We start from the raw sequence: 13,220 nt of genomic DNA, 5'->3' as shown, positions 1-13,220 counted from the left end.
CCGTCCCGCCTCTTGCGCGTCAGCGCCGCGCGACAGGAGTGCCGCCAAGCGGCGCTGTCGTAAAAGTAAAAAAAAAAAACCCTAACTGCAACCAAACGCGTTGTGCGGCCGTAAAGCGTCACCTTAGAGCACGCAGTACGTCGTGGCCATAGAGTTGCAGTACATGCGGGCTAGAGAAGGCACAGCGGGTGAGAGCGCCCCCAACGATCCATTCCTCGCTGGCGGACCTGAGTGTCCGCGTCCTTCAGCTTCCGGGGGGTGCCGGCGGGGGGTCCGGACGCTGTGGAGCTGCATCCCATGTGGCGTGTGCCCCTGTCGGGAACGTCCGGCTCCTGTTTTGCTGTGCCTTCTGTGGTGACAGTGTCACCTGCTGGAGTTCTGCTCCCTGCTAATTACCGCTTAACGACAAAAATGCGTAGGAGTGGGAAGAGAGTGATGTTAATGGTAGTAAATGTGCCCCGTTGATTAAAAAGCTTGGGTTTGGCTTTGAAGTACAAAAGCTGGGGCTGACACATGACAAAATGTTCAGTTTGTACCTGGCTGTCACAAAGAGGAAGAAAACATTGATTTTGGTGTCTGAGGAGAGCAGGGCAGCTCAAAAAGGCGATGGCGAGGTGTCAAAAGCGTCTTCTCCAGCAGAAACAACGATTAAGCTTCATAGAAAAGTGGAACTTCTCTTGGCAGAAGTATTTCTTTTCAAGGCCAGCTTGGATGGGGCTTGGAGCAACCTGCTCTAGTGGAAGGTGTCCCTGCCCGTGGCAGGGGGTTGGAACTGGATGAGCTTTAAGGTCCCTTCCAGCTCAAACTATCCTATGATTCTATGATATCAAGGATATCAATATAACCACATGTCAGGACAGAAAACATGACTTAATGCTGTGCCTCTTAATTTTCACACACACACAGCCTCTTGAAATAAAAATACATTTCTATCCGATGATTTTGTAGGAAAGCAGGTAACTTTTCAGTTTGTAGCTGTATGATCATTCAACTGACTGTATTTTAGAGGTTGTTAGGAAACACTTGACTTTGAGAGGTAAAGATGCACAAAGAACAGGAATTGCAGTTGCCCTCACTGTGTTCACAGCGTGGCATTTGAGGTTCTGCATTGTCCTCATGGCTTTCCTTGACCTGCTGCAGGGGAGACCTAGCCCTAGACGTAAGGATTCAGCCCTGTTGCCCCTCTGGGAGACCATGAACCAGTGATTTAGTACAGCATGTGCCTCAGATCCCTGCTGCTGGCATTGGTATATTATTTTTTCTCAGGGATCGAGGGCAATAAATCGTTAAATCACAGATGTTCATGTGCCAGAGGAATTGAAGTTTCCTCTGCCCCTAAAAGCAGCAGGATCTAGCTTACAGATCTCTTTTGCCCAGAGGCCAAAATCTAACTCTTTAGATAATTTTATCGGGTATCTTTTACCTAAGAAGAGTATAGATCAATATTTTCCAGGCAGAGAGGTGTGCATTTTCTTCTTCATTTGCCACTTGTAATTCCTCCTTGAGAAAGAACTGAAGCTACAGCAGTCTTTCCTTTGCCAAGACACCCTGCCATTAATCAGAAGTGGGATTATTAAAGCACTTTTCCCCGCTAGCAAAAAAATCCACTTATAGAAATACAGTTTATAAAATGCAATTTGTAACTGTCTCACCTAAATAGCCCTTTTGGAGACAAACATCATTAGTGCTGGAACTGCCTCACTGGTTGCTGGTGGTGGCTGAGTGCAAGCCCAGCTCCAGGTAACCCCCACAGCACCCATCCCTCACCCTCCTGCATCGAACGGGCTCAGAGGGACTGTTGATGGTGACAAAAAAAGTGAAAAGTTCTAAAGAGAAAACTGGACTAGGGAACGAATGAAGAGAAGTGATGACAAATAGACTGATACGCCAAAATCCTTTCCCTTCCACAGCTTCCTCTTTGCTCAGAAGCCTGTGTAGGTGCTTACAGGAGAATGTAATGCTGCTTCTATCTCCCGGAGATGACAGATCATGTGCAATTTGGGCTTAGCCCTTCAAACTACCTTTTGTGGGGTCAGAGTTGGGTAAAGGCATGGGTCAGAGGAGAGTGTGTGTAGGAAGTGGCTGGTGTGGGTTAAATGTGCATGTGGGCACAGAGACAACCTTCTGGTTTCTTATCAAGGACAAGAAAGGATCTAAGACAAAAGCCCAGTGTTGAAGAAGATGAGATTTGCTGCCCCATTTAGGTCAAATTTACTGGAAGAGGGGAAGGAACAAGTGTGTCTCCCTTTCTGCTTCATGCCAGGCACTGCACCTCCTGTATCCTGTGCCATGCTGCACCTGGGACCCCTCTCACCCCAGCCACAAGCCTTTCACCACCCAGCCTCTAGCTCTCATTAAAGGCACATGAGATACGTCGTTTCCCGGAAAAGTACTCAAAATACACTTGCTTGCAATCATTTGATCCTTGATCCATAATCTCAGTTCATCAGTTAATTAGTCACTTAATCAGTTAATAAGGCTAATCACTCTTCCCTGGAAGATGCTCATGAGAAGAGCCAGGATAAATTGCTCCCATCTGTTTCTCTGTTCTTGTCTCCCGCTTCACTGTTTCTGGGCTCTGTGCTGGTGTTAGATCCATAAAAGAGGGGCTCGTTCCAGCACTGTGGCTATTCCAGTCTGAAACTTCCACCACCATCAGCCTCCACCATGGTTTGTGGTTTCTTGGAGGTCTGTTGCTCTGTGAGCTGGCTCTGTGTTGAGCAGCAGCCTCCTCTGTGGCACGAGGACAATACGCAGCTCAGGTGGTGTTACCAGAGGTTTGCCAGGTTTAAATGAAGGAAAGCAAGTCCAAGTGCCCAACCCGTTAGGGGCCTTTCATAGGAAATAGATCCCTTCTGCCTTGACCGAAGATGCCTTGGAAAGCCTTAAGGCAGGGGTTGCTTTCCAGCTTGTGTGACTGTATTTCCACTCAAGGAGGCAGCTGAGGACTGGAAGACTGATGTTCACGTTAAAACACTCTTTTCCAGTAGTTCCTTTTCTCATTCTTATAACAAATGCATCAGAAATAGCCACTTGGATTCTTCTTCCTCACTAAGCAGCAAGCACACCTTTTACCTGTGCCATATGCTTAGTATCCACTGCCCCACGCTTCTTGACAAACCCAGAAACCGAAAGAAATAGTCTTCAGCCTTAACACCTTCCCCCTGTGGGGAAACCTGACCTTTACACCCCTCTTCAGGTCAGACTCTTCTTCTAAAGTCATCATTGTTGTCTTTAAACAGAAGAGCTCACTGCTGGCTCTTGGCCTTTCACTGCAACCAGCCCTGGCTGTATAGGGACTGGCTTCTGCCACAGAGCAGTGTTCACACACTGGGAAGCCCTCCGTCCTTCCCTGGCTTTCTTCTTTGAATCCCATCTTTCCCATTGCTCTTTTATTTGCCTTTTCAGTCTGCTGTTCTCCCACACCATGTGCTTCACTGTGACACGTGGCCACCTTCTCAACACCTTCATCCCCTTCCCGGAGGCTGGACTATAAACCTGCCCTCTTCGTGTGGCAGCTTTCTTGGAGAAATGCTTGACTGGATTTTTGGGAACCCAGTCTTTCTCTGAATTAGTGCTGTCTCTTGGTTGGCTTTGATTGTTTTTATCACCGTTGTCAGATGTCTCCCATGGCTTCTGTAGCTTTGACCATCAGGGCCTGGACCACGTGTATCATCTAAGAGGCAGCATGTATTATACTCTGTTCTCATCCTCAGCTGCTGAACGCTGCTCTTTCCAGAGCTGCAGAAGGAGCCTGGGTCCAGCTGCCTCCCCGCAAACTGTCAGCAAGATTGCCTCCTTTGATCTGCACTCAGCGCTGGATTTCATCCCAGCAGCCAACAGGCTAATTCCACACGTTTATTCTACAAAGCTCAATTAGAGCAGCTGGTGCCGGCAGTGTCCCTGCTGGCTCGGAGCCTGCAGAAGGAGAGGAAGGCTGGTGCAGTGGCTGGGGTATGAGCTTGGGAGTGCACAGGCTGAGCTGCAATCCCTGCTCTGTGTGCTGTCTTCCAGGCCACCCCAGTAAAACTCTCCAGTGGGAGCTGGCACCTCCATGCTGTGCAGGGAGGGACATTATTTCCCCGCCTCACTGAGGGAGAAGTACGTTAGAGACACAAGCTATTGTGGTGATGGGGAACTGTGTCAGAAGAGGCAGAAGCAGGTCACAGCTGCTGCATTGGGGAAATGCTGCATAGATCCAGCTGGACCAACAGCAGGGAAGAGGATGTGGCCCAGGATGATGGAGGGTGATAGACTTCTCACTACTGAGGTAGTGGTTTGCTTTTCAGCTGCAGGTGCCCTCCTCCTTGCCCTGCAGTTCTCCAGCATCTGAGTTATATTCAGCACCAAACTGAAAGGGATCCTGGTGTGTGTGAGCAGAACCACAGGCAACGTGGTCTTTCTTTACAAGGGCCCCTGTCCAGCACAGAAAGGTCCACAGTAATTTCCTTCGACACTGTCAGTGTTATGGTAACTTCCATGAAAAATCAGAATCTTCTGGAGCTAATCATGTTCTCCACATGCTCCTGCCTCGCTGGTCCCTCTTCTGGAAAGCTTACTGTTTACTGAAACCAGGTAAAGAGGCCTGAGCAGGACATCAGGAGGCAGGAAGAAAATCTTACCATAGAATCATGGGATCATGGCATTACAGACACAGAATGGTTACGGTTGGAAGGGACCTTAAAGCTCATCGAGTTCCAACCCCTGTGCTATGGGCAGGGACACCTTCCTCTAGAGCAGGTTGCTCCAAGCCCTGTCCAACCTGGCCTTGAACACTGCCAGGGATGGGGCAGCCACAGCTTCTCTGGGCAACCTGTGCCAGGGCCTCAGCACCATTGTCTCATAGTGAAGAATTTCTTCCTAATGTCTAATCTAAATCTCCCCTTTCATTTAAAGCCATTCCCCCTTGTCTTGTCATTACATGCCCTTGTAAAAAGTTCCTCTCCAGATTTCTTGTAGGCCCCCTTCAGTACTGAAAGGCTGCTGTAAGATCTCCCCAGAGCCTTCTTCTCCAGGCTGAACACCAACTGATTTCTGCTAGTGAGCAGAGTTGAACCCCATTTGCACAACAAGTTATCAAAGCAGTAAGGAGTCAAATGCAGATGCTACCTATGTATAAGATGCTGTTTCTCTCCCAGGGTCTCTCAGGAAAGTCCCCACAAAAGAGCACAGTGCCAAGGGACACACAGCAGCTCAGCCAGCCCACGTTTGCCATTCTTTTCCCTGCTTCTTGGTAAGTCAGAGACTGGGCTGGCCGACACGCTTGGCTGGGAACAAATGTGCCTCTTGGGGTGCAGGGACTGTGGAGCCTCGGGGCTATTCCTTCCTCTCCTCTTGAGCAGATTTCAGCGCCATCTGCTCTCTTCTGTCTTTGGAGGAGTCAGCCGGGTGCTTTTGTCCCTTCTGGCAAAGCTGTGCTGTGTATGTCCCCCATCGGGCATCAGGCACCTCGAGGCAGTGGAAAGGATGCACACTCTCAGCCTTGCTCCAGAAAGCAAGCTCCCTCTGCAGCAGCCCAAGGTCCTTCTTTCTCTCCTCTTCCCTGTCCAGAGCCTGTCCTTCTGCATAAGGCACTTTCCAAGGTCACAGCTGATTCCCAAGGTCGGGTCCAGGCTTTGCTGTGGGCTCTGCAGGAAGGGATGGGAAAGGTTTGGAACCTGGAAGCTTCTCTCCTTCCCTGCACCACTCACTCCCCAGAAGGGCCCACAAGCAGCACCAAGGCCTTGGGTGGTAGCAGCAGGGACAGAAGGAGGTGTGGGGCAGCCATGGGGCTCCCTGACTGGGGACTGCTCTGTGGGATTGCCCTTTTCTCTGCATGAATGAAGCATCTCTGCAGCGAGCGCTCCTGGATGGTGCCTGGCTTGGCACCATCAGGAGACCAGAGGAGCTGTAAAGTTTAGAGGAGAGGTGGGGAGGTTTGTTGATGGAGGGTGCCTTGCTGGGACATGCTGCCTCCAACCTCATGACCACACCAAGCTCAGGGTCACAGCTTTATTGTCTGCCCTCCCCTCCTAAAGTTATACCTGCCCCTCATATATATATACCTGGGACCTGCTGGAGCCTGTCATGGGTGGGAGTCAGCTGAACCCCCATGTCCAGTTATGTCATTATGATCTCTTGGAGCTTTCCTGCTGGAAGGAGAGGGGGAATAAGGGGAAGCAAGAGGTAAGGAGCCCTGGCAGGCTGGAAATGGTTCCAGCCACTCCTGTCCTGTGTGGGACACTGAGCAAGTGATGTCTCCCACATGGGAGCTGTGCGGCTGCTTCAGCTCCTGCATAGTGCGGCTCTGAGACTCGGCTGCTGTGCTGAGCTCATCCCACGGGATGGCACTGCCTGCTCAGGAACAGTCTGGCAGGCCGGCCTCCTGGCAGGCATAAATTCAGCAAATTAAACGGTGGTGGCAGATTCTGACTGACAGGTCCCTAGAGAGCAAAGTCCCTTGTTTTCTCCGTCCCCAGGGGGATCAGGAGCGGCAGGAGGAGCAGTAGCAGAGAAAACCCTTTCCCAAGCCCGGTGCTTTGCCCTTGCTGATCCGTTTCTGGGACTCAGCCCATACCCGTGTATCTTGACCCCTTTGCTGAAGCTGCCGGTGCTGGGTCAGCCTTCTCCTGCACATTGCGACTTCCCACAATATTGAGAGCTGACCGCTATGGAGGCAGTCAAGGCCACCTCATCCAAGCCCTTTCTGCACATATGAGACGTTGCATCCCTGTTGGTGTGTGCCCAGGGTGCAAGGCCCGGAGGTTTCAATAAAGGGCAAGTGAAATGAGGCCAGCAGGGTTTGGCGTCATTCGCACTCCTCTCCACACTGTAAAATTGGCACAAATGACAGCACTCTGCCAGAATGGTTCACGTCTGCGTTGGCTCTGCTGGAGCCAGGTCAGAGCTGGGATTTGCAGCCTGGAAAGGTGATAGCTGGGTGAGCCTCTGCTGCTGTGCCTGGGGGAAGCAGCACAGCCCATCGGGGTCCTGTCTTCTCTGGTGGGGTCCTCACTGCAGCTCCATGTCCGGTAGGTCCTCAGCACCGCTCTACCCAGCGGTGGTTGGTGGTCTTAGGATGTAGTATCCGTTGTGGACACTGGAACATCACCAATGTCTGCTCTACCCTTGTGGGCATAAATCCCCAGGGAAAGGTTTTTTTTTAGGACCTGTCCCATGTCCTGGAGGGATTTTTCTCTCCATGATGCATTTTGGTTGCACAGCTACTCTGGAGCTGTGTGGAGCCATTAAAATGTGGCATGGATGTGCTTGGTTTGGTCAACTTCTTATAAATGCCCTGCTTGGGTGAGAAGCAGCATAATGAACTGGAGCTGCCATGGGGTCCAGCTCCATGCCTCAGCTTAGCAAGAGGGATGACTTGTTCTCTGCTTTTGGAGGGAAATCTCAGGCTGGTGGCATTTAATTCATATCCCCTTAATCTGTATAGATCCTTGGCTGCTCTTAATATTTGTCCTTCCTCTGCCTCCCTTCCCTACCAAAACTGTTGCCTCTTCTTTCTGTCTCTGCAGGGGGTGTCTGAAAGGGCCTGGGGAAAGGAGGGGAGAAGCCCCCAGCAGCTGGAAGGCACCCAAGAAGGGGATGCTGAGTGTCTGGAGCCACCTCTACCCTCAGACACAGCCCCCAGGACATGCAGCTGGCCTGCTCTTTGCCATCCTTGCTCACCTAGAGGCTTTTGTTAGGTTGACTAAACCCTCACAGACCCCCTTTCTCCATCAGTTCTCCTTCTTGAGGCTCTCTGCATCCTTGGCCCCAGTGCTTGGCTTTGAAAAGGTGAGATGTGCAACTGCCTTCCTCCCCTGTGTCAGTCCTCACGTGCAAACAAGACAGTAGGCTTGTGTGTCTGGTGCTTGGCCTCTCTCTGTAGTCATTTGGCACTAAAAATTACCTGCAGAGAAAAGTACTGGGCTCCATACCTAGCTCTTAATTTCCTCCCTCACCGAACCATTATTACTAATTACTACCTCTAGGTGTTTAAACCATTTCAATGATGCTATTAAATGCCCGGTGTTAATTTGATGGCCATGTATCTAGGTTTCCCCATATTAGGAGCTCTCAGAGTGTCTCCCAAAACCCAGCCAGTCCTGGCTAAGGTCCATATGAGGAAGTCAGCAGAGTAGCAGTAAGCACACATTAACAACAGACCCATGAGTGCCAGGAGCTGGGCATTACTCAGCAGGAAGTGCTCCCTCACTCTGTACTGTCCCCTAAAGGGAGCCCCCTCTTCAGCCATGCTGCCTCCATGGTGAGGGAAGACCTGGCATCATTGTCAGTGCTGGCTGGCATTCCTCGGGCAGCACCATGCCCTCTCAGGCTCGGATCCTTTGCCAGAGCCATCCTAGAGGGTTGCTATGAGTGGGGCAGCATCCTCCCTGGTAGATGCCTGCCTGCTTTCCACCCATCCCTGGCCAACATTTGGAAGTGTGTCCTCAGATCTGAGAAACCACCCCATGCAGGGGGACTTCCAATCCGGGTATTTTAACTGACCTGTCAGTTGCAAGTCCCTGGCATTCCCAGGACCTCAGTGTCTCAGTGCTGTGGAGAAGATGCTGATCCCTGTGGAAGAGGCAAGCAAATGTTCTGGGGAGCACTGAGACCCAAGAGGGGCACAGGGTGGCATTTTAGGGTCTTGCACCTATCCAAGTGTTCATGTCCCCTGGGAGAGAGTGGGAATGAGGGCTCCTGCCCATGCACAAGCCCTTTGCTTTCAACGTCACCCCTTTAAGATACCGCTTAATATGACAGATTAATTAGTTAATGTTTGTAATGTGCTTTGAACATGAAAAGTGCTGTAGAAGTGCTGAGTATTAATTATTATGGAATGGAGGCTGCCCCATTTGAGCAGTGTTCCCCATGCATTCCTCATGCCTAATTTCAGGCTGGTGTGGTTCCCCTGCCATTGCCCCATCTGTAAAAGCCAGAAGAAGGGGAAAAGCAGAAAGGAAAAAGTAAGACCATCTGCACTGTGTGAGGAAGGAGCGTCTCCTGGAACCATGTAAGGGGCTAAGCCAGGCACTCCCTGTGCTGCATCACACGGGAAGTGGAGCCTCATCTCCCCAGTGGCCCAAGGAGGATGGATGAAGATGCATGAGGGTTTCTGCAGCTCATCCCACGCATGCTTGGGTGGGAGCACCCAGCACTGGTGGCAGCTTCAGAGCCAGGCAAGGGGATGAGAAGAGGGTGAGAAGGTTTTGGGGTCTGTGAGCTAGACAGGGCAGGAAGATGGCTGCATCCTAGATGTGTGTATGTCACGGCCAGGAGCTCCCTGGTGTCCCACAGAGCCAGTGCCTGGCCTGCTTTGCTGCCTCTCCCCTCCTTGTGCCCTCCTTCTTGGAGAGGCTGCTCCTGGGAAGGGTCCCTGGAGGAGGATCAGAAATGGGGCAGCAGGTGCCCTCAATTACCTTGGTGGTGAAGCATCTGGCTGGCTGGCCCATGAAATGTGTGTGCTGACAAGCATGCTGGGGGGCATGGGGTATCTGTGTAGTGCTACCAGGGGCCCAAAGGAGAGGGATGAGCTGAAGGTTGTTGGGCTGGGGGTACCCAGTGATGCTGATCAGAGGATCTGCATGCTGAGCATCGGTATCAACCTGTGCGATGTGCATCAGGCGGTGGGTGGACTGTGGTGCTGTGATGGCACTGTGAACCATCAGTGTCTGCTGGGACGTTTTGGAGCCGAGTGTATCTTCATGCTGCTGCCCCCCCTGTCACCACTGAATTAAACCCCTCATCCTACCTGCTCATCCAGCCCACCGTGGGTCAGACCCTGGCTGCACTTCGGAGAGGCTTTGTCCCTCTGATGGCTTTCCATCCTCATCACCCCTTTGAGCTGCCGATGATGGGGTCTGATGGGAATCCTGGTCCACTCCAGAAAGCCATGGAGGATCCCACAGTAAGCAGGAGCCCAGTGGAGGTGAGGGCATCTCAGCACGTTGGTGGCACCCCTGCTGCCAGCGGTGGGGTGGGAGGTGAGGGGACATACCTCACCCATTTCTGGGTGTAAGAAACCCCCAACTCAGGACTCTGATGCTGAGCATTTCCACCAGGCAGCCCTGCCAACCCAGCTACTGAGGAAATCGCCCAAATCCTGTGAGTGGTTGAACAAAACCCCAAAACAACATTAGTCCCACTTTCTTTTCTCTTTCCTTTTTGACCCCTCCAGCCTGTGTGAATGCTGAGCTGGTAAGTGGTTCTTGGCTTGGTGATGTGAGAACTGCTCTCTTTGGGTAGGAGTTTGGGTAGTATCCTTTGTGGTAACACCATCCTGGGAGGAATGGGACAGGAGCAGCAATGCTGGGGGCAAAACAGGGGCTGGAGCAGATATTTGGAGAGCAGCAGGAAAAGCCCATGTGTGTGACTTGCATTTACCTGCACTTACTTTGAAAAAGGTTGTAGCAAAGCCCTCTCCTCTTGCCTTGTATCATGAAGACCAACTTGAGAAGAGCCATTGAAGCAAGAGCGTCCACTCAGTCACCAGAGAGGACAGAACTGTCCAGTAGTTGACTTTCTTGCTGGCATTTGAGGAACTTTTCCTCCCCCCCAGTAAATCCACATAAACGAGGACCAAGTTATATATATAAAAAAAAATCTTTATTTCATGTACCAGGATTTTTTTTTGTCATTTTCTCTTTTTAAAATTTTTTTTCTTTTTAACAGTCTGAAAAAAACCATGAAATAAAGGAAATGGAAGTTGGTTTCTTGTACTGGTTTGAGCTGGACATGAGCAACACCCTCAGAAGAAAGCTTCCCTGCCAGCCCTCACCTCCCATCCACGCTCTCCCGGCACTCTTCCCTTCCCGCCTGTCCCCGGGGGGCACACTCATCCCTGTGAATGCTCCCCAGCTCCATACGGCATCGGGCGGGCGAGGGGGCAGCTGGGGATGGAAACCCCAATGCCGGGGTCTGGGAAACCAGCTTTAACTTATTCCTTGAGAGGCACTGGAACAGGGGGGTTGCTGTGAATCTCTTTTAAAGGGCTGTGGGGTCACGGGAGGGGATTTCAGTGGTTGGGGGGGGGGGGGGGGGGGGGGGGGTCTGGACACCCAGCCAAGCCGCTCTCATCCTCCTCTTGCCCGGTGATGCTGTTTCTAGGGGTGACCCCCTCCCGATTGCTGCCCACTGCCCTGCTCTGGGGCAAGGAAGGGGGGTGAAAGCAGCGGGGAGGTGGAGGTTTCTTTGAAGCAGAAGCCCCACTGGGACCCAAAGCGGGGGCCTGCACAGCTCCGCAAAACTGGAGCATCAGGAGCGAGGACGGAGAAGTCGAAAAGTGGGTCTGAGCTGCCCAAGGGCTCGGCAGCCCCCTCCCGCAAGCCTCCCCACAAGGGGCCCTGCCCTCTCCCTGGGCTGGCCAGCGGCTTGCAGGGTGTCACTGTAGCCCCATGTGCTCCCCTACCTCTGCCTCCGTGGGGGAACTGGATTAAAAGCTGACCCTGGCACCCCTGGGAAGGGGCTGCCACCAGTGCAGGGGTCCTGGGGTGGGGGCCCAGCTCACCTGTTCACTGTGGATGAAGCCACATAGGGATGGGATGCCCCTGCGAGGAGGGAACGAGGACAAAACCCAGCGGGTGTGGAGATGCCCAATGGCTTCTCACTTCTCCCTGGCATGGCCACTGGGACTCGGGATGTTCAGGCCTGGAGCAGGGGCCTCCCTGGGATGTGGGCCGGGGACTACATGTGTCAAGGCTAAAAGCCGGTGGCCAGCTTTGGGTCAGGGTGGGCTGGTTGTACCCGGGGGGGGGGAGACAGGAGCTACTTCAGGGGCTGGGTAGACATTGCCACGCCCCCACATGGCTGCAGCCCCATTGGCAGGACCTAAGTGGGATCCGGGCAGATTTGGGGGCTGCCTGGGAAGCCTCTGGAGCATTCACAGGAGAGCGTGCCCGTGCCTGGGCACACATATGTAAGCACAGGGGCACTTGCGTGCACGAGTGCTGTCCCCCCCGTTGGCACGCTGCCCTCGGCTTTGGCCTCCCATATCCCCCCCTGGACCACAGCAGCAGCATCCCGAAGGGATGGGAGCCATGGTTCCCCTCCACAGCCCCCACCCTTTGCCTGCACCTCCCACCACACTCCCCATTGCTTTTTGTCTTTGTTTTTTGTTCACAGTTTAAAGCTGGAGAAAACAAAAATGAAAAGAAAAAATAATACTATCTGTTTTTCTTGCAAGTAAATCCACTTATTATATTTACATTTATTTATAGCTGTTGTTTTATTAAAAAAATTGCCACTTTTTTTTTGTTTTTTTTTTAAGAAACCTCTTTTTTTTTGTCCTTTTTTGTTTTTTTTTTTGTCTCTGTGTACGCCTGCCTCTTTATATACTGTGTCTGTTTGCTTTTTGCATTGTCACCGTTAACCCCAGGGTCCCTAGGGCCAGGGAATCAGGGATCCCCCCTGGGGACACTGTGGAGGGGTGACTCAGCATGGGCTCCTGCATTCTCTAGGGACAGGAGTTGCTCTTAACCCCTATGGACCTGTGGGGCATAAGCGGATCCCCATCTGTCTTGGGGGAATGGAGCGGATCCCCATGGGTCCTGGGGAAACAGAGTGGGTCTTGGCTGAGCCCCTGGCACCTTGGGATCCTCTGTAAGCTGCCCAAGGACACCAAAGTCGCTGCTGTCAGGACCCCCAGACCCAGTCCCCCAAGGAGCCTGTGCTGGATTAAAGGTAAGTGGGAAAGAAACTGTAAAATTAAAGAATAAAACCCCCCAAAATCCAAAGAGCTGCCTCCTCCTCCTCCTCATCCCACTGGATTTGTTGTCCTTTGTTATTTCTTGGTTCCCTTTTATATTTTTTTTAAGTCTGTTTTTATTAAATGTTAAAATAATGGTACATGGGAAATCATGCATTTTCTTTTAAATTTATTTCTATTTTTTAAATCTCTTTCTCTCAGTTTTAAATTTTTTCTTTTTTTTCTTTTTTCTTTTTTTTTTTATGAATTTTTTTTCTCGCTGTTGTCTCTTTCCTCTCATTTCCTTGTCATTTGTTTGGTTTTTTTGTTCACTCGCTTGTTTGTTTATCTGCTTTCTCGTTGGTTGTTTATTTTTTGTCCTTTTTGTTTGTTTTGTTGTGTTTTTTTTGGTGGATTTTTTCTCTTTTTTTTCTTTTTTTTTTTTTGTTTTTTGTTTTTGCGTTGGGTAGGTCCCCAACCCCCCAAGGGGCGCTTTCTCCTCCTTCTCCTTTTCCTCCTCCTCCTCCTTCCCACCCCCCTGCTACCCTTTCCCCGCTTC

This window comes from Pezoporus wallicus, unplaced genomic scaffold, assembly GCF_028554395.1.
Source record: "Pezoporus wallicus isolate ANWC-B61680 ecotype Strahan unplaced genomic scaffold, APGP_CSIRO_Pwel_v1 contig_2871, whole genome shotgun sequence".
Taxonomy (NCBI): domain Eukaryota; kingdom Metazoa; phylum Chordata; class Aves; order Psittaciformes; family Psittacidae; genus Pezoporus; species Pezoporus wallicus.
This window is presented reverse-complemented; position numbering follows the sequence as displayed.